The 19,341-nt window shown below is 47.8% G+C and overlaps 1 long non-coding RNA gene across 2 annotated transcripts in view; it reads left to right on the top strand.

Annotated features, from left to right (window-relative positions):
* Window positions 1-2,940: 2,940 nt before the first annotated feature.
* The window catches only part of LOC137528194 (uncharacterized), a 33,064-nt gene continuing 16,663 nt past the window's right edge, over window positions 2,941-19,341 (top strand). Inside the window, exons 1-2 of one of the 2 annotated variants that reach the window (XR_011023316.1) lie at window positions 2,941-3,021; window positions 8,289-8,390. This is a non-coding gene — a long non-coding RNA (uncharacterized lncRNA). Of the gene's footprint in view, window positions 3,022-8,025; window positions 8,202-8,288; window positions 8,391-19,341 lie in introns of those variants that run through there. The other variant, XR_011023315.1, reaches the window with a different exon arrangement.

Consider the following 19,341-nt stretch of genomic DNA (forward strand, 5'->3'; position numbering starts at 1 on the left):
CATTAATACAGAGGTGTGATCTGGGCTGTATGTTCTGGGCGTTGGAAAGAGCACTGAGTGCAGTTGCATCAATGCTCCAAATCAGGACCGCATTTACCAAGGCCCTACAGGCATGTGCCTACAGGCGCCTCATGATGGAAAGACAGCTCACTCCCCACCACAAGTGCCTCTCTCCCTCCTTCCCTATGCAGAGTCCTGATCAGATTGTAAATGAGAGGTTACTTACCCTGGTCTTGGAATTCCACTACCGAGATCTCCCTTCAGTCAGGAACACACCTCTAGCTACTTAATACTGAGGTTCTTCTAGCTAACTACCTAATACTTGAGGGAGCCTCTAGCTATTTAATATTGAGGAGACTTCTAGCTACCTACTACTAAGGGGCACCTGTAGCTACCTATGATGGGCAAGCGAAATAAGCAAGAAGTGACAGCTGGGCCACCCAGCACACTCGTGGTGTGGTTCGGTGGGGGTTTGTAGGTTCATGGAGTGTGAAGTCAAGGGTGTCAGGACATTTGTGCCTATAGGCTCCTGCGAGCTAAATCCGGGCCTGCTCCAAATGCTGGAACAGGTGCTCAGCAATGGCATGTTGGGTGACCTCTTACCACTATCAAAATGAGAGGTTGGACATCACGGCCTCCACATCCCAAGCATGAGAACAAGCAGAAATAGATGAAATCTGGACACCCTGTTCCAAGAGCTATAAAGAATGATGAGTGACCTTACTTTGGGTGCTGGAAAGGGTACTTGGCACATGAATACAGTATTTTGGAAACCTTACAGTTCTGGAGCTGTCTTAGTTTTGACTCCCTCCCCCAATGTGTAGATGTTCTGCTCATGCTGTCCCAACATTTTTGTGTGACTGTGAGGGAAGTCTTTAGGAGCTAGGGTTTTCAGCACCCAGGGACAAAGACAGTTTATGCACACACACACACACCCTCTGGACAAAATGGGCGTGGCCACACATCAGAATGTGGTCATGGGTGGAGTCATAAGTTATTTAGATACATGTGCCCCCTTACCCTATTCAGATAGCCAGATGAGCACCCCTTTAAATAGCCTAATTCCCCTTTAGTTAGCCAGATGTGACCTCCTTCACCCTGTTTAGATAGCCAGATGTGCCCCCTGTATATAGCCTTATTCTGCTGCTGTTAATGCTTCTGCAGAAGGAGAGAGAGAAGCAGGGGCACTTCGGGCAGCCAGCAAGCCACCTCTCATGCATGTGAGGGTGCAACGGTCGTGCTGAGCGCCCTTACAGTGATGCGCCCAGGGACATATGTCTCCCCTTGCCCACCCCCTTGACATCCCCCGTTGATCCATCTTTGCCAAGCATGGCTGATGGCATTGTTCTCCTACTCACCCCATCCACTCAATGTTTTTTCATCGACCCTCTACCCCCATCCATAGCATCTGTACAGCCCTGTCCTTAAACTGAGGGATCCAAATCCCCGCAGCGACTGGAATTTGAAGGTGCGCAAGCAAACTAAGCACACGTTACTTTAGGGGTAGATATTGGCGACCCAGTTAATTTGGCTGCCAGCAGCACTGTGTTAAGCTGGGCGCTGCATAGACTGTAATGCTAATTGCAGCTACCGCACAGCTCAGGGGATCATTTGGGCGCCAGCAGCGGGACATGAATATCGGGATTCAGTTGCCCATTAATTAGCGTATCCAGCTGCGGGGGTGGCCGTTGTAACTGCACAGATTGTGGTGGGGGTGGTAGGCTAGTGTTAGGCATCGATATGGGTCAATACTGGGGCAGTGGAAGTCAGTCAGGAATCGTGTGTGTGTGTGTGTGTGTGTGTGTGTGGGGGGGGGCGTTAGGTATTGGTGGGGTGGCTGTCATTTAGGGTCAGGCATCGGTGCGCGTGAGGAAGGGGGTGTCAGTTAGGGTTAGGCATCAGCAGGGGGTGGGGAATCGGTTTGGGTTAGTGAGGGGTCAGGCTTCAGTGGGCGGGGTCAGTTGCGCTTAGGCATCAGTGGGTGAGTTAGGATTAGGCATTGAGAGGGAGGGCTTTGTTATAATTTAAGTAGGCCTCAGTTATTTGGACTGAGTTAGTCAAAAAGGCTTGGGGTGCAGACTTGCCCTTTAAGGGGATCTTCTCTTAGAGAGAAAATCTACAGTTCTGTCAGCAGGACTAGGACATACCAAGAAGCTGTTCTATGGACAAGGCCACAGGTCTCACTGACCTCAACATGTACACCACAAGAACAATCAACATAGGCCATGTTAACAAAATACCACATTTCTGTATGTAAGTGAAAGGCATCATTAAATATTAATCGAGTAGGTGTGTATTATGACACCACGAGGCGTCTAAGCCAATAGTCCGGTCTGGGGGATGGCTAAGATGAGGTCACATTTAACTCTTTCCTGGTCAGTATTAAAGGGCCGGGTGGGCGAACGGAGCTCACTCTGCTTCCTACTTTCTTGCTATCTATATGCTGACTGGAACCTCTAAGTATTTCCATTCTATATGTAATCTGATATGATGTATGCTGTACATAGGTAGTCTAGAAGATGTAACGTAGTCTAGAAAGAAGGTAACTGACTAACATTCAGGAGGAAGGTTAGTCAAGAGCTGTAACGCCAAGAACTTAAACAGAAGAAGTTGCTTTGCTAGGATATGATGAACTATATCTGTATTTCTGCTTCATGAATAAATAACTTGTACATTGAAGAAGCCTGAGAAAAGTCTATCTCCTGCTTGCTGTGTTGACAGTCAAGGTATCTCACAGTCTGTGAGGCGCAACTATAAGAAGTTGCTGGTGTCGAAGCAAAAAGGTGATTTATAACAGTTTATAAAAGGCTTGTATTAGAGAAAAGTTAGGTTATGCCATAGTAAAATATTGGTAAAGATTACCGATATTCTACTATTGGAACTATGCAGTGATTCATGTACAATATAAGTGATTTACTGATATTCTTCTTGTGGCTATCTCCAGGGCCCAGATTCCCACGGAGCCCCTTTTAAATGTACTGTACGTGATAATGGCGCAGTCCCAGCAATCCATAATCCAAGGTACAAAATGACAGCTGTAATGTGTGAATGGAGCCTTCCAGGGCATTGATGACCTGTCCATGGTTATTATTAACTTGTCAGTGTGCTGTTCTCTGTAGTAGAAATGAAATAAGACCTTGCAGTGCATCACTATACAGTAGACAGCCTAACCTCTCTAAGCCTACAGCAGTGATATAGCAATTGAAGCTGAGGCATGTGTCCTCTACAGCCCTGTAATACAATACACTCAGCAGGCACTGAACAGACTGCTTTCACACACAGAGGGAAAAAAACTGATGGTATGACAACCATGTTAAATGAGCCAGTGTTTCTATCAATCTTGTCATGAGTCACCCGTGGACTTGCCGACAGTGAACCTGTCAGAGGTCTTAGCATTTGTAAAGCAAGCTAAGTGCAGGTACCACACAGCAGTACCTGTGGATTTTGAGCAGCGTCTTTGGATGCCAACGCCCAGTTTTGGATATGTGATTCGCTGTTGTTTACGGTCTTGGCTAAGTAATGCTATTTTTGTTTTTGGCTTCTACATTTCTCTCCCTGTCACTCACCTAACGCTAACCACACTTACACTCTGCTGTCTCTTCCCGTTTTAAAGTGGACCTGAACTCTTGCACAGGCCAGAAGGAAAACAGAGGAATGCATCCTGTATGTATTTAACCTCCTTGGCGGTAGTCGGGGTAAGCCGCGCAGGAGGTTTTCTCCGGCCCTACTGGGCCGATTTGTTTAATTTTTTTTTTTTGCTGCACGCAGCTAGCACTTTGCTAGCTGCGTCAGCACACCGATCGCCGCCGCCCCGCGCACGATCGCCGCTATCCATCGCGCCGCGCGACCCCCCCCAGACCAAGTGCGTTGTCTGGCCAATCAGTGCCAGGCAGCACTGAGGGGTGGTTTGGGACTCCCAATGACGTCCCGACGTCGGTGACGTCATCCCACCCCGTCTCCATGGCGACGGGGGAAGCCCTCCAGGAAATCCCGTTCTTTGAACGGGATTTCCTGATCGGAGATCGCCGAAGGCGATCGAAGCGGGCGGGGGGATGCCGCTGAGCAGCGGCTATCATGTAGCGAGCCCTGGGCTCGCTACATGATATAAAAAAATAAAAAATAAAAACAAAACTGCTGCGCTCCCTCCTGGCGGAATTTTTTATACCGCCAGGAGGGTTAAAGAGTTTAGCCTTTATTCCCCCTCGTCTGTGTCTAATCACAAGTTGTAATTTGATCTTTCAGCTGTATCAGCTGGCTGCCTTCACAGAGCAACTAATGTATAAACACAGGATGTTAACGATATGTCTGCTTCCATGAAAGCAAGAAGTAGACACACTGCAGATTGATTGCTGGATTTGTATCAGCTGTAACAAAGTAATGTTTTTCTTTAAAGGCCATTATGCTGATACTGTAAGGGTTGGCACCTGTGCAGTAGCACGGAGCTGTTCCTGCACAGAGCAAAGAGCCATGTATGAGATAATCTGAACCACTGCTTAGGCCGTACTTTGCCTCGGCAGAAACGGGCGTAACAAATGTGCAATGATGCAAGTAGATGCATAAGTGTCCGGCACTTTTGTGAAAGTTTTATTGCCAACAACACAAATAAAGTTCAAATGCATAGAGTGAGCTTGTATTCAATGTTGCTCATAGCAAGTCTATGACAAATTGTAAGCGGTATCCTTATTGTGGCTTTTAACATGTAAATGGGAGGTCTTCTTGTAGCAGATGGATGGGCACGGTCTGACTTACACACTTTTGCCTCTGAAGAAGCTAAGTGACCCCACTGCAAAACCGTCGCCAGGCTGTGCTCCTCTTATAGGACAGGTTCTGCTGCTGACATCTTGGTACCAGATGCCACATCTCCTGAGGCCCTGTGGCCTACAGCTGTTTTGGCTGCAAAGGAGACCTGCACAATATTGGTCTGGAGGTTTTATTGTTGTGGCTTTGATGACTGTACGAGAAAACACGTGATGTAACCTGCCAGAAGCCGCATAAAGCTGAAATATAAATTGATTTGAGTACATACAGGTGGCCCTTAAAGGAAATCTGAACTGAAAATGAAAAGTAAAAAAAAACAAAAAGCATATACGTAATACTTACCTTCCACATAGTCTTCTCATCAATCTCTTTCTACTCTCCTGTGTCCAGTTTGTCCACTGTGATCAATGAAATCCTCTGTCCTCCATTTTAAAAATGGTGATGACCCTGTAACAGCTTCCCACCCACTTGAGCAACAGGGAAACATGGACATTACCTTGTACATCCTTTGTCCTTTCAGTTATAACTGATATCAACTGATATGTAACTGCCAGCCACTGATATGTTTCAGTTCTGACAAAATCTTTTCAGAACTGGAAGGGATCATTGTTAGAAGCAAATGGTGAGCTTCTGAGAAAAACTGACGGCGAGGTAAATATGCAATATTCCTTTGCAGGTACATCATGTGTTTTTTTTTTCCACTACAGCCTGTCAGCTCCGATCGAGGCTGGCAGGCTGATCACGGATCCCCGTTCTGTCTCTTAGCAGGGAACGCACGTGAGTGCTAACCCCACCACCAGGACTGAGAAGCCAAATGGGATAAGGCGGTCCTGGGACGCCACTCTCCCACCGCCATCAGCATGAGGCAGTCAGGAGGTCATTAAATAAGGCCAACCATGTCTGATATCAGCCTAGGGAATGGTTTGGTTGGACTGGAGTCTCTGGCTGGTGGGATGAGTTGTACACATGGTCAGTGAGGACTGGAGTCTCTGGCTGGTGGGATGAGCGGTACACATGGTCAGTGAGGGCTGGAGTTTCTGGCTGGTGGGATGAGTGGTACACATGATCAGTGAGGACTGGAGTCTCTGGATGGTGGGATGAGTGGTACATATGGTCAGTGAGGACTGGAGTCTCTGGCTGGTGTGATGAGTGGTACACATGGTCAGTGATAACTGGAGTCTCTGGCTGGTGTCATGAGCGGTATACATAATCAGTGAGGGCTGGAGTCACTGGCTGGTGGGATGAGTGGTACATATGGTCAGTGAGGACTGGAGTCTCTGGCTGTGGCTGGTGGGATGGGTGGTACACATGGTCAGTGAGGACTGGAGTCACTGGTTGGTGGGATGAGTGGTACATATGGTCAGTGAGGACTGGAGTCTCTGGCTGGTGTGATGAGTGGTACACATGGTCAGTGAGGACTGGAGTCTCTGGCTGGTGTCATGAGCGGTATACATAGTCAGTGAGGGCTGGAGTCACTGGCTGGTGGGATGAGTGGTACATATGGTCAGTGAGGACTGGAGTGTCTGGCTGGTGTCATTAACAGTATACATAGTCAGTGAGGGCTGGAGTCACTGGCTGGTGGGATGAGTGGTACATATGGTCAGTGAGGACTGGAGTCTCTGGCTGTGGCTGGTGGGATGGGTGGTACACATGGTCAGTGAGGGCTGGAGTCACTGGCTGGTGGGATGAGTGGTACATATGGTCAGTGAGGACTGGAGTTTCTGGCTGTGGCTGGTGGGATGGGTGGTACACATGGTCAGTGAGGGCTGGAGTCACTGGCTGGTGGGATGAGTGGTACACATGGTCAGTGAGGGCTGGAGTCTCTGGCTGGTGAGATGAGTGGAACACATGGTCAATGAGGACTGGAGTCTCTGGCTGGTGGGATGAGTGGTACACATGATCAGTTAGGGCTGGGGTCTCTAGCTGGTGGGATGAGTGGTACATATGATCAGTGAGGACTGGAGTCTCTGGCTAGTGTGATGAGTGGTACACATGATCAGTGAGGGCTGGGGTCTCTGGCTGGTGTGATGAGTGATACACATGATCAGTGAGGGCTGGGGTCTCTGGCTGGTGGGATGAGTGGTACACATGATCAGTGAGGGCTGGGGTCTCTGGCTGGTGGGATGAGTGGTACACATGATCAGTGAGGGCTGGGGTCTCTGGCTGGTGGGATGAGTGGTACACATGATCAGTGAGGGCTGGAGTCTCTAGCTGGTGGGATGAGTGGTACACATGATCAGTGAGGGCTGGGGTCTCTGGCTGGTGGGATGAGTGGTACACATGATCAGTGAGGGCTGGGGTCTCTGGCTGGTGGGATGAGTGGTACACATGATCAGTGAGGGCTGGGGTCTCTGGCTGGTGGGATGAGTGGTACACATGATCAGTGAGGGCTGGGGTCTCTGGCTGGTGGGATGAGTGGTACACATGATCAGTGAGGGCTGGAGTCTCTAGCTGGTGGGATGAGTGGTACACATGATCAGTGAGGGCTGGAGTCTCTGGCTGGTGTGATGAGTGGTACACATGATCAGTGAGGGCTGGGGTCTCTGGCTGGTGGGATGAGTGGTACACATGATCAGTGAGGGCTGGAGTCTCTGGCTGGTGGGATGAGTGGTACATATGGTCAGTGAGGGCTGGGGTCTCTGGCTGGTGGGATGAGTGGTACACATGGTCAGTGAGGACTGGAGTCTCTGGCTGGTGTGATGAGTGGTACATATGATCAGTGAGGACTGGAGTCTCTGGCTGGTGTGATGAGTTATACACATGGTCAGTGAGGGCTGGAGTCTCTGGCTGGTGTGATGAGTGGTACACATGATCAGTGAGGGCTGGGGTCTCTGGCTGGTGGGATGAGTGGTACACATGATCAGTGAGGGCTGGAGTCTCTGGCTGGTGGGATGAGTGGTACATATGGTCAGTGAGGGTTGGGGTCTCTGGCTGGTGGGATGAGTGGTACATATGGTCAGTGAGGGCTGGGGTCTCTGGCTGGTGGGATGAGTGGTACACATGGTCAGTGAGGACTGGAGTCTCTGGCTGGTGTGATGAGTGGTACATATGATCAGTGAGGACTGGAGTCTCTGGCTGGTGTGATGAGTTATACACATGGTCAGTGAGGAAGCACGCGTACAAGCTCTCTATATTAGCGGAATCAGCTCTCCTGGGCTGGGCACACATAACACATGTCAGATCATGTGTCTGCAGAAGATTTTATTACAGCTCTAGAAAGGGCCCCGCAGGCTGGAATATCCCAGGAGTCTCTCACACCCAGCAATGAAAAAGCAGAACTCATTAACCCTCCCATCACTGTGCAGGATAAAATATCCTGGCGCCTCTCTCACTGCACTCAGATTCATTTTTTTAACCCTCTAATGTCTCCAAGATCAGCCGTGAGAGAGCAGAGGTCATAAACCTTTCAAAGCCTCCGCAAAACAAATATCTAGATGCAATTAGTGAGTGATCGTATTATTAACCCTTTCATCTCCCATCACTGACCAGATAGAGATTATTAACCCTGTAATACCTTCATGTCATTGCAGAGCCAACTGGATCAGTCAGGTGTCTGAAGTGCAATGCGTCTAATGGATCAGCAGGGACAGAACACAGATAATCAGGACTCCAACAATAGGTAACATTCACAGGTGGGACAAAACATTACTTTCTGATTCTGAAATACAAGTGAGTATAAAAAGCATAGCTTAAAGTGAGTCTGAAGCAAAAATAATTGCAAAATTTACCTTAGCATTCGCCTCAGAACTCTCATCAGACACAAACCGCTGCATTACCGGCGAAAAACTAGGGCTGCAGACCCCCCAAATCAGCGGGGGGGGGGGGGGGGGGGGTCTAAGGATGGCGCTTCCTGGAAGGGGCAGAGCTCTCTGCTGTAGCTCTGCCTTTCCTGCCATCAATTGCCGCGCATCGCCCCCTCTCAGAGCTGGGACAAGGTCCTCCAGCACCCAAGGCTGAGACACCAAAGTGCGCCCCTCCATCCCTGCCACCCCAGCCGTCACACACTGATTGCTACTAGACTAACAGGCTCCCATGGGCCCACAACCTCCCCAACACCTTAATCTCTAGTTATCTGGCTTGCAGCCACTGCCATGTATCCCCTTTTCTTATTTCTTTCTGCTTCAAACACATTTAGGAATGACAGCTGAATGAATTCTGCGCCCCCTCCTACACTGCGCCCTGAGGCTGGAGCCTCTCCAGCCTATGCCTCGGCCCGGCCCTGCCCCCTCTCCCTCTTCCTTCACTGAGAGGGGCGAGGGAGAGGCGGCGATCGACAGCAGGAGAGGCGGAGCTACAGCGAATAGCTCAGCCTCTCAGGGCAGCACAATCCACGACCAAGTTGGTCGCGGATGTTTGCCCGGGGATTTGGGGGGTCTGCAGCCCGCGGTTTTAAGCGGGGATGCGGCGGTTTAGCGCTGGTGAGACTTCTGAAGCGAATGCTAAGGTAAATATAGCAAAACAAATTTGCTTCAGAGTCTCTTTAAAGGGAACTTGAAGTGAGAGGGATGTGGAGGCTGCCATATTTATTTCCTTATAAACAATGCCACTTGCTTGGCTGTCCTGCTGATGATCCTCTGCGTCTAATACTCTTAGCCATAGACCAGGAACATAACTAGAGGGAAGCAGCCCCTGCAATCACAGGGGGGCCCAGAGCTGTAGGCGCCCCGGCTACTAACCTTCCCTTCCTTCGATACAGAGAACTATACTTCACATCAGGTGTTTTGTGTCTATAATTGTTATGGGTGTAAAGATCATGATGGCCATGCCTGTTTTATGACCCTTGTGAGATGGGCCCCAAGGCTGTGAAGGGAAGGGATGTGAACATTGGGGGATCCATCAAAGTTTTGCTGGAGGGCCCCAAGAATTGTAGTTACACCACAGCCATAGGTCCCGGACAAGCATGCAGATCAGACGTTTCTGACAATCTGACAAGACCAGCTACATGCTTGTTTAGGCTTGTGATTCAGAAACTAATGATGCAAGAATGATCAGCACTTGACCACCAGATTCAAAAATCGGTGCTGCAAAAAGCATGCCCGATCGAGGGTTCAACCAAGTTCAGGTTTAAATTTGTTGAATGCGATGATTGGACATGCTAGAAAGAACTCAGTTGCAAGTGCTCGACCACAAGCAAGCGTGGCGGTAAAGGCATTTGATATCACACTGACCGTCAAACGTGACAGACACCGCCTACCTGGCCACTTCCGGTTCCCGTGCGCTGTTAAATCTTACTTGTCCTCCATCTTCAGGAGGCCAGGAGTCGTGGCAGCAGGACAGAGGTGGTATTTTACAGCGCACCTGGGGGGAACACTTTTACATTTGGGTGGTGACCAGGCAGTGGAGGTGGTGTCACTAGGCCGATTCCTGATAGCTTTCATTCTGAAATCTGTCGTAAATTGGCCTGCGGAGTATGACCAGGCAACAGATCTCTTTCCGATCAGATCAGAGAGAGATTTGACTCTGGAGAGATCTGACTCTAAGTCGATCAGCCAGAACTTCCTCTTCCTCTTGTTAGTTGCCAATGCCATAACTTTGTGCTCCCAGGCCTGAGTATCTGGGCACTCCTGTACCTGTTTCTGTATCTGATTTCCCTATTGGGCTGTTCGATAAAAAAAAAAATAGTCAGGAAAATGCCGCATTCGGTATTTTAAACTTTTGTGTGCTAATTCACCAATATTTTCAAAGGTGCGGTACAAGTTTTGTAATTTCCCCGAAGCCCAGTTGTCGGTAACATGTTGTTACATGCTGTTCCGTGCTGAGACAGCATTACAATAGGAAGGGGCATCCTGACATCCTTTTAGATGTACATGTTTTGTTATACTGCCTCTGCTCGCTCTGAATCTAGTCTCCATTAGTCTTTCTTAACATTTTATTTGCCACAGCTTAGATGAAGACCAAGAGACTTTACGCATGCCCTGCTTAGGTGATTTCCCCCACTACCTCCTTATTCCCCCACTAGCTCCTCCGCATTTCCAAACAGGAACTTAAGAGGTTAAACTGCCGAGTCCGACTGGTGGCAGAGGAACCTTGTTTTGTTCCGTAATCTCTCGCAATGCTCGTTGCTCGGCGAGTTCTGTAAGTCTCGCACTGATTTTGACAGAAGAGAAATGTTGGTAATGGAACTGTGTTTTAGCACATGCTGTAACCTTGGTGAATTGACATTTACTGAGAATTGCCTAGATGTGTTGAGGTATTTACTGTACAAGTCAGTATTTTTTTTCACTGCTCAGTAATTTCAGCTTTTCATGCGGTAACAGCCTTGGTGAATTCATACTTTCCTAAGTGATAGGTAAAATCAGCTGTTTTCAGCACTACCGAATGCAGTAATGCTTGGTGATTTGACGCCATTGACTCTGCTTATGCTTGCTCGCTTGTACTAATCTGATATTCTGCTGCTGAACCTAGTATTTCATCCTGACATGGAAGCTTGCCTGTTCCTGCTTGTTTTGTTGCCTGTTGTATATTTGTATGTATATTTTGTATAAGTTAGATTAGTTAGCTTCCGGGTTCCATGTGCACACTGTATTACTTTGGTTGATAGTTCTTTGTATATATCTTGCATTTAGTGATTGTATGTTGTTGTTAGCATTTAATTTGCATTTATGTTTATATGCATGTCTTGCACTAATAGTGCCTTGAAATAAACCTTGTTGCATATTATATACTTGCTGCACACTGTGGTCATCGACATCTCCTGTCCCTCTGTTCAGGCTTGTAACAAACATGGTAGAAGAACCATTTTTCTAGGTGGGAAGGGTATGATCTTGCCAAGACATGGAGGGAGAAATGTTTTGTTACATTTTGGGTGGCATATTGTGGGTTTACGGGTTTGCAAGGATCTGGAGGGGAACAGTTTATCCTATATATAAGGCTGGATATTGGGGGGATTATGTTAGAGGGTGGTTACCTGGGTGGTTCCAGGGGATGGGGGAGGCTGCAACGTGGAAACGCAATCGAATTTTGTCTCAAGAATTTATTTTAGGCCATATAATCAGAACATGGAAAGGAAATAATATTACTGTGTGGGAGGGGGTTATGTTAGCGGGAACTGAGGAGAAATTCTATTTCATGCTGGGTAGAGGGGATTACGGTAGGCATGAGGGGGCAAAACTAATTGTTGGCTTAAGCAGGCGACACACCGCACCGCAGTGCACTGACAGATCCGACGCCAAACTTCACAGCACCGGATCTGTCAGAATTAGAAGCACACATACGCCTTAGCATGCCTCATAACTATCTCACCTGCTTTGGATACGCGCTGTTAACCCTTCAATAAGATATTACGAGCTGTAATAAACTCATTTTCCACTCGATCGCAGCTGTTTCTGTAGGTATTTCACAGCTAACTGTCCTTTTTTTAGTGCTCTGCTGCCAAGAAGCTACAATTAGTGCTGACTGCAGCAAAATGCAGATCTCCATATTTTCCTGTGGTCAGCACGGCTGCCAACGTTCCATGAATACAGCGCTGTATAAGATAACTGGCTCACAGCTGCTTAAAGGGCCAGTCCGTGAAAAATACAGCAAAACAGCAACAGATGACTTTCATGTACTATAAACCTACAATACACTATTATCTCCAGTACAGGCGTTACTAACGAGGAAAGTGTCTGACGTTAGACTACTGACAAGCAAAATTATTACTTGCAATAATTTTGGCTGGAAGTTTGAACTTCTACAACTTACTTTTTGCAGGCGACATGCAACTTCTTAAAGAGGAACTTTAGCGAAAAGGGGGAAAAAAAAATCAATACATTGCAAATATGAAGTTGAGAAATACAAGAGAGATCAAGAAATGATTGATAATCGCCATGTAATTTGTTCATATTGTTTGATCCACACTCAGCCTGCACGTCATCATCTTTACTACTGGTAGACATGAAAAAAAAGACAGCACAAACTACCATTATTTATAACCACACCCACTAACATTGCTATAGGCTAAAATGTTGTGTTTTATACATACATACGCACAGAGGGAGATAGTGGTTGCTTGGCAGTTGGAAACAGCTGTTATTTCCCACAAGGTGCACATACAGGAAAATGTTAGGACCTAGGTGACATCACATTGTGGGAGGGGTTTCACCACAATATCAGCCATACAGCCCTCCACCCCCCCCCCCCCCCCACACACAGTGATCTATTCAAGAAAATGACAAGATTTATCATGGGAAATGGGGTCTCAGCTACTGATTGGCACCTGAGGGGAGAGGGATATGGACTGGAGGCTGACAAATTTATTTCCTTTTTAAACAATGCACATTGCCCGGCTTACCTGCTGATCCTCTGCCTCTAATACTTTTAACCATACACCCTGAACAAGCATACAGATCAGATGTTTCAGACTGAAGTCTGACTAGATTTGCTACATGCTTGTTTTTGGTGTGTGATTCAGACATCACTGATGCACAAAAGTTCAGCAGCACTGCCAGGCAACTGGTATTGTTCAATAGGAAATAAATATGGCAGCCTCCATATCCCACTTGCTACACATGTCCTTGCAATTGGAGATTTTAGGCTGATTGCTTTGTCTCTCTCCCCCCCCCCATAGGACACTACAAATAGCTCAGCTTAGCACTTCTTAAAAGAACACCATTGGCTGATGAGCTGGTGGAGAACAATGCCCTCAGGTAAAACAATCCGGCATTCTGGATCTCTCGGTAATGTATTGGGACCAACCATACACATACTAGATTCTCATCAGAGTCAGCCCTGACCACCTCGGTAGATAAACACAGGGACGAATTTACCATAAGGCACTTTAGGCACGTGCCTACAGACGTCTGATGAAAAGGCGGCTCACTTCCCTCCCCAAGTGCCTCCCTCCTTCCTTTCCTAAGTCCTGATGGGATGGGTAAATTAGAGTTACTCACCCAGCTCTCGACATTCCACTGACAAAATCTCCCTTCAGTCAGGGACACCACTAGCAACTTAATATTGATGTTCCTCTAGCTACCTAATACTTGGGGGCACCTCTAGCCACTTAATTTTGAGGGTACTTCTGACTACCCAATCCTAAGGTGCACTGCTACCTATAATGGGCAATGGAAGTAACGGAGAAGGACAGCTGGGCCAGCCAGCACACCTGCGGTGCCGTTCGGCGAGGGTTTGTAGGTTCATGGAGGGCGGAGTCTAGGGTGCCAGGACATCTGTGCCTATAGGCTCATGTGAGGTAAATCCGGGCCGGGATAAACATGAAGTGTGTGTACAAGGCTTAAGGCGCTGCCAATGGAAAAATTAAATATATATCCAGGCCTGAATTTACCTCACAGGAGCCTATAAGCACAGATGTCCTGGCACCCTAGACTTTGCCCTCCATGAACCTACAGTATCCGCCGAACCGCACCACAAGTGTGCTGGCTTTCTCAGCTATCACTTCTCCCTTACTTCCCTTGCCCATCACAGGTAGCTACAGGTGCCCCTTAGTATAAGCTAGCCAGAGCTATCCTCAGTAAGAAGTAACTAGAGGTGCTCCCAACTATTAGGTAGCTAGAGATGCCACCAGCTGAATGGAGATCTCGTCAGTGGAATGCCAGGAGCAGGGTGAGTAACCTCATTTACACTCTCATCAGGAGTCTGCATAGGTAAAGCAGGAGGGAGGAGCTCTAGGAGGAGAGTGAGCCACCTTTCCATCACCAGGCGCCTGTAGGCACCTGCCTACAGTGCCTTATGGTAAATCCGGCCCTGTATATATCTTTGGTCACACAGGACTATTGATTACAGGGGCCATGCTACCATAAGAATTATATTCCCGCATTATAAAGTACCCATCTAATGCCGGATCGACTCCCGCCGCGTCCCCGCTTGTCCGCGCGTGCGCCCGGATCGATTCCCGCTCGTCCCCGCCGGCGCTTCTTATCTTCCGCTCGATTCGCCGCTATTGTCCGCCCGCGGAGATCGAGCTTGGAATCGATCCCCACGGTGATTAGACTCATCGGATATTATCAGTCGAGCCATCAGGCTCGATTGATAAGCCTCCCTGACTGCCGTGTATGCCCAGCATTAAAGAGGAACCTTAACCCAGGATTGAACTTCATCCCAATCAATAGCCAATATATCCTTTCCTACGAGAAATCCTTACATTTCTGCGAATAGATCATCAGGGACATCTATATGGCTGATATTGTGATGAAACCCCTCCCACAGTGTGATGTAAGGACCATGGACCTGACAGTTTCCTATCTGTGAACCTTGTTGCATTGTGGGAATCCCAACATCCAAGCAAGCAGCATCTCCCTCTGTGCATATACAGTATGTATTAAAAAAACAAAACACCTTTTATCCCATTGCATTGTTAGGGGGTGTGTTTATAGATAATGGCAGTTGGTGCTGCCCGGTTTTTTTTTTCATGCCTGCCAGCAGTAAAGATGTTGACTTACCTACAGGCTCACAGAGGATCAAACAACATGAATGAATTGCACAGCAAGTATCGATCATTTCTTGATCTACTTCTCACTTTGCAATGTCTTGATTTTTGTTTTTCCCTACTACTATTATCTTTTGGTAAAGTTCTTCTTAAAAGTGACACTGAAGTGAAAAAAAAAAGTATGATATAATGATTCGTATGTGTAGTATCGGTAATTGATAGAACATTAGTATTCAGTTATCTAGCTTTTTTTTTTTTTTAATAACATTGCATCATTTTATCATATTTTCAGTTTACAAACTACACTCTGTATTTTCAACTATGAAACAGAGCATAGATAATGACCCTTTGAACTTCTATGCAGTAAAATCTTATCTGAAAATGTCTTTCTCTGTTTGTTTGATGTATAAGTGATTTAGAAAACAGAGCTGCATTCAACAGGAGAGCTCAGAGAAGTTGTTTTGCATAGATAACTGAAGTTTCTTAACTCTTCCTGTACTGGAAAGACTTTATTTTCTTTGCTACTAATGTTCTATTCCTCAGCTGTACTACACATACAAGTTTATTTTCACTTAAGATTCCCTTTAAGTTGACAAATTTTATTTTCTGATTGAATCTGTCTTTGGTGTATAGACCACAACATGGCTGACCAATAAACACCTGATAAATGAATGAGAAAAGAGCTGTACAAATGCTGATTTTGGATGGTTTATGAAATGTGTCAGGTACGGCATTAAATCTCCATAGAGCAGCTGGCCAGGGATCAGCAGTTTCATACAGCATCAAGCTATCAGAGCAGTTGTTGCATTGATTTATATCTATATTTCTAATGAGATCTGATTGAGATTGAGGCCCTTTTGTACTGGCATTGCAAGTGAGCATTGTGTTATCTTCCTTTACAGCAGGGTGACGCAACACCAATCCAAGTGTAGGGGGCCTTGCACACTTACCGTGTTGCGTTGTGCCGGAAGCTTCCTGCTAGGCTGCCGAGCTGACACAAAGTCTGCAGCACATTACCATATGACTTACATGGCGAAGCAGTTGCGGTGGAAGTCAGTGGAGTCAATGGGTGAAGCAGGAATTTAAGCAATGGCACACATGTGCAGGCCAACAGGAATCCCAGTGATGTACTTCCTGCCCAGTAGGGAGTACATCACTATATGCATATGACCCTGTCGTCACACTCTGCTGTAGGGTCATGGTTTCTGCCGCAAAAAAATAAGTATAAAACCCGGCCTGAGTGTTGCATTGCGGCAGTATATCAATTGCTACTCTCAGGTCCATTTCCAGTCAGAGATTATTGGATCCCTTGGGTCACTGTGCACTTGTGTGGAGCTAGCTTTAGTCAGAGAGGTAGCATTGGACAAATGCCCATGTTTTTATGACTCATGCGGTGACACAGGCCCATCAGCTGTGTACATGAGCTGGGAATGATGGGTTGTGTTGTGGTCTACAGTACCCAGCCAGCTTCCCATAACAACCACTGGAAATAGCATGTTTAGCCTGAGGTGCTCATTACTTGGAACACCTGGCCATGGCTGACCTGTACAGACAGGACACTTCAGCTGTCAACATCTTTATTGGACCAGCGTAACCGGTAAGTAATAAAAGACGTTATTGACAATGCTGGGCAGTGTTGTGTATCCCTAAGTGTTGTGCAATCAGATACTTCTTACTATCTTCTTCTTTAAGTACTGTGATGAATGCATGGGTGCTGTCTTGTGGTTGGATAGTGTACTGGTTAAGGGCTCTGCCTCTAATACATTAGACCTGGTTTCAAATAGGCTCTTCCTGTTCAGTAAGCCATCGCCTATTCAGTGAGGAGACCTTGGGCAAGACTCCCTAACAATGGTAATGCCTATAGAGCGCACCCTAGTGGCTGCAGCTTTGCCACTATGAGTCCACCAGGAGCAAAGCGCAAAATAAATGTTGTGTGGCTTGTCTTTAAAGAGGAAACAAAATAAAATGTGGGCTCATTATTTATGACCTCCAGGCCCGTTTCTAGGGGCCGTGCAGCCGTACGGCAGCCCTGAGTGCAGATGGAGAAAGGGCGCTGCGACCTCTCCCTCCCTCTCCCCAGGGGACTGCAGAGTAATTAGCGCAGGGAAGCACTGTATATAGGGCGGACTGGCCAGGGGGGCAATCTCCCCCCAGGCCGCCTTTCATTCAGTGATTTAGGGCCAGTCTGGTGTCTGGTGTTTTCGGGTTTGTAGTTGTAAGGCAATGTGAAACTTAAAGGTAGCCATACACTGGTCGATTTGCCATTAGATCGACCAGCTGACAGATCCCTATCTGATCGAATCTGATCAGAGAGGGATCGTATGGCTGCCTTTACTGCAAACAGATTGTGAATCGATTTCAGCCTGAAACCGATCACAATCTGTTGAGCTGCTCCTGCCGCCTGTCCCCCCCCATACATTACCTGATGCTGGCTCCCGGGCATCTTCTCCGCGCTGCACGGCTCTGTTCCAGCTCCATTTCGGCGCTTCCTGTGTCACTCCGTGACCAGGAAGTTCAAATAGAGCGCCCTCTATTTGAACTTCCTGGTCACTGCAGTGACACAGGAAGCGCCGGGATGGAGCCGGAACAGAGCCGTGCAGCGCGGAGAAGATGCCCGGGAGCCAGCATCAGGTAATGTATACCTGATCGGATCGGCCGCCGCTAGCGACGCGCTCCCTACCCGCGGGCGATCGAGGGTAATTTCCCGCACGGCGCGATCGACGGACCGATCCGATTTTGGGAGGAAATCGGAACGGCGGGTGCGTTTACCGCGAACGATTGGCAGCAGATTCGATCCCAGGATCGAATCTGCTGTCGAAACGGCCGCGAATCGGGCCAGTGTATGGCCACCTTTAGGCTAGCTGATAAAAGTGCAATCAGAGGACAGGCAAGCTGGTAAATATACACAGCATGATGCAGAGCTTGCCTGGAGGGTCCGTGGGCGAACATCTGTCTGTTATCTCCCCATTGTTATTATGACTGCATGTGTGGATAAGGTGTTATACAAGTTGAAAAGTTGTTGACAGTCCCTAGACTCCAGGAGGGCTACTTTCTGACTTGTGTGAGAGACTGGCAGGGACAGGAGTCCTATTACAGGCAAGTAGCCGATGTGTGATGTGCAATACAGATAAGCTCTCTGCTCCATCTCAGGCTATTCTCAATTTCTCTCCACTCTCCTCTCTCTGGGCTAGTGCATGCCTAAATCGCAATAGCAATCGCTAGCAATTTGTGAGTGTGATTTTGTGAAGCGATTTTCAGAGCGATTTTTTTAATGAATTGATTCAAAAAATGCTACATGCAGTGTGATTGTGATTTTGAAAAAATCACAACGCTGCTATGAGAACACCGTCATAGGGTAACATTAGCCAAGCGCTTTTCAAATCACTATCGATTTGAAAAACACCCAGACACACTATTGGTGGGCATCAGCTCTCCCTCATTCACCTTTGTTTCCCTCTTCCCCTAGTGCTGGCTGGCTGTGTCTTCTTGTCATACAGGAAAGCTAAGTAAAAGTGCAATCCTGGTGAGGGTTGCTTTCTGACTTGTGTGAGAGACTGGCAGGGACAGGAGTCAAATTACAGGCAAGTAGCCAGTCTTACGTGGGACTGCAATACAGATAAGCCTGCCCCCCCCCCCCCCCTAACCCCATGCATGCCTGTACTTTACCTGTCACGCTGTCCCTAGAGTGTTCTTTCTGTATTTTCGCATTGGCACTCCACGTGACTACTGGCATATACGACATGGGGTGCGTGTGTGATGTAATTTGGGCTGGGGCTGCCATGATAATGGGTCTCTAGTTTGTGTTTCCCCCCAGGCTAAAAGGTCCCAGTCCTCCTCACCTCCCTGGTTCCAATCGGCACTCACTCGCCGCTGGTCTCCTCTCTGCATAGCCGCTGATACATACGCTGCTTCCTGTTCAGCAGGAAGCAGCGTGTGTATCAGCGTCTATGCAGAGAGGAGAAGACCGGCGGCGAGTGAGCGGCGATTGGAACCAGGGAGGTGAGTAGCTGTATACAGTGCTTCCCTGCGCTAATTACTCTGCAGTCAGAGGGGGGAGCATGGAAGGCGGCCTGGGGAGAGGAAGGAAGGGAGAGGTCGGGCTGCCCTCTTCGGCTGTGGCTACCCCCTCCATTATGAGGGAGGGCACCTACCTACCTAACTTATACTGGGGGAAGCTACCTATTTAAACTACTGTATACTGGGGGCACCTACCTATATAA

This window comes from Hyperolius riggenbachi, chromosome 8 (assembly GCF_040937935.1).
Source record: "Hyperolius riggenbachi isolate aHypRig1 chromosome 8, aHypRig1.pri, whole genome shotgun sequence".
NCBI lineage: Eukaryota > Metazoa > Chordata > Amphibia > Anura > Hyperoliidae > Hyperolius > Hyperolius riggenbachi.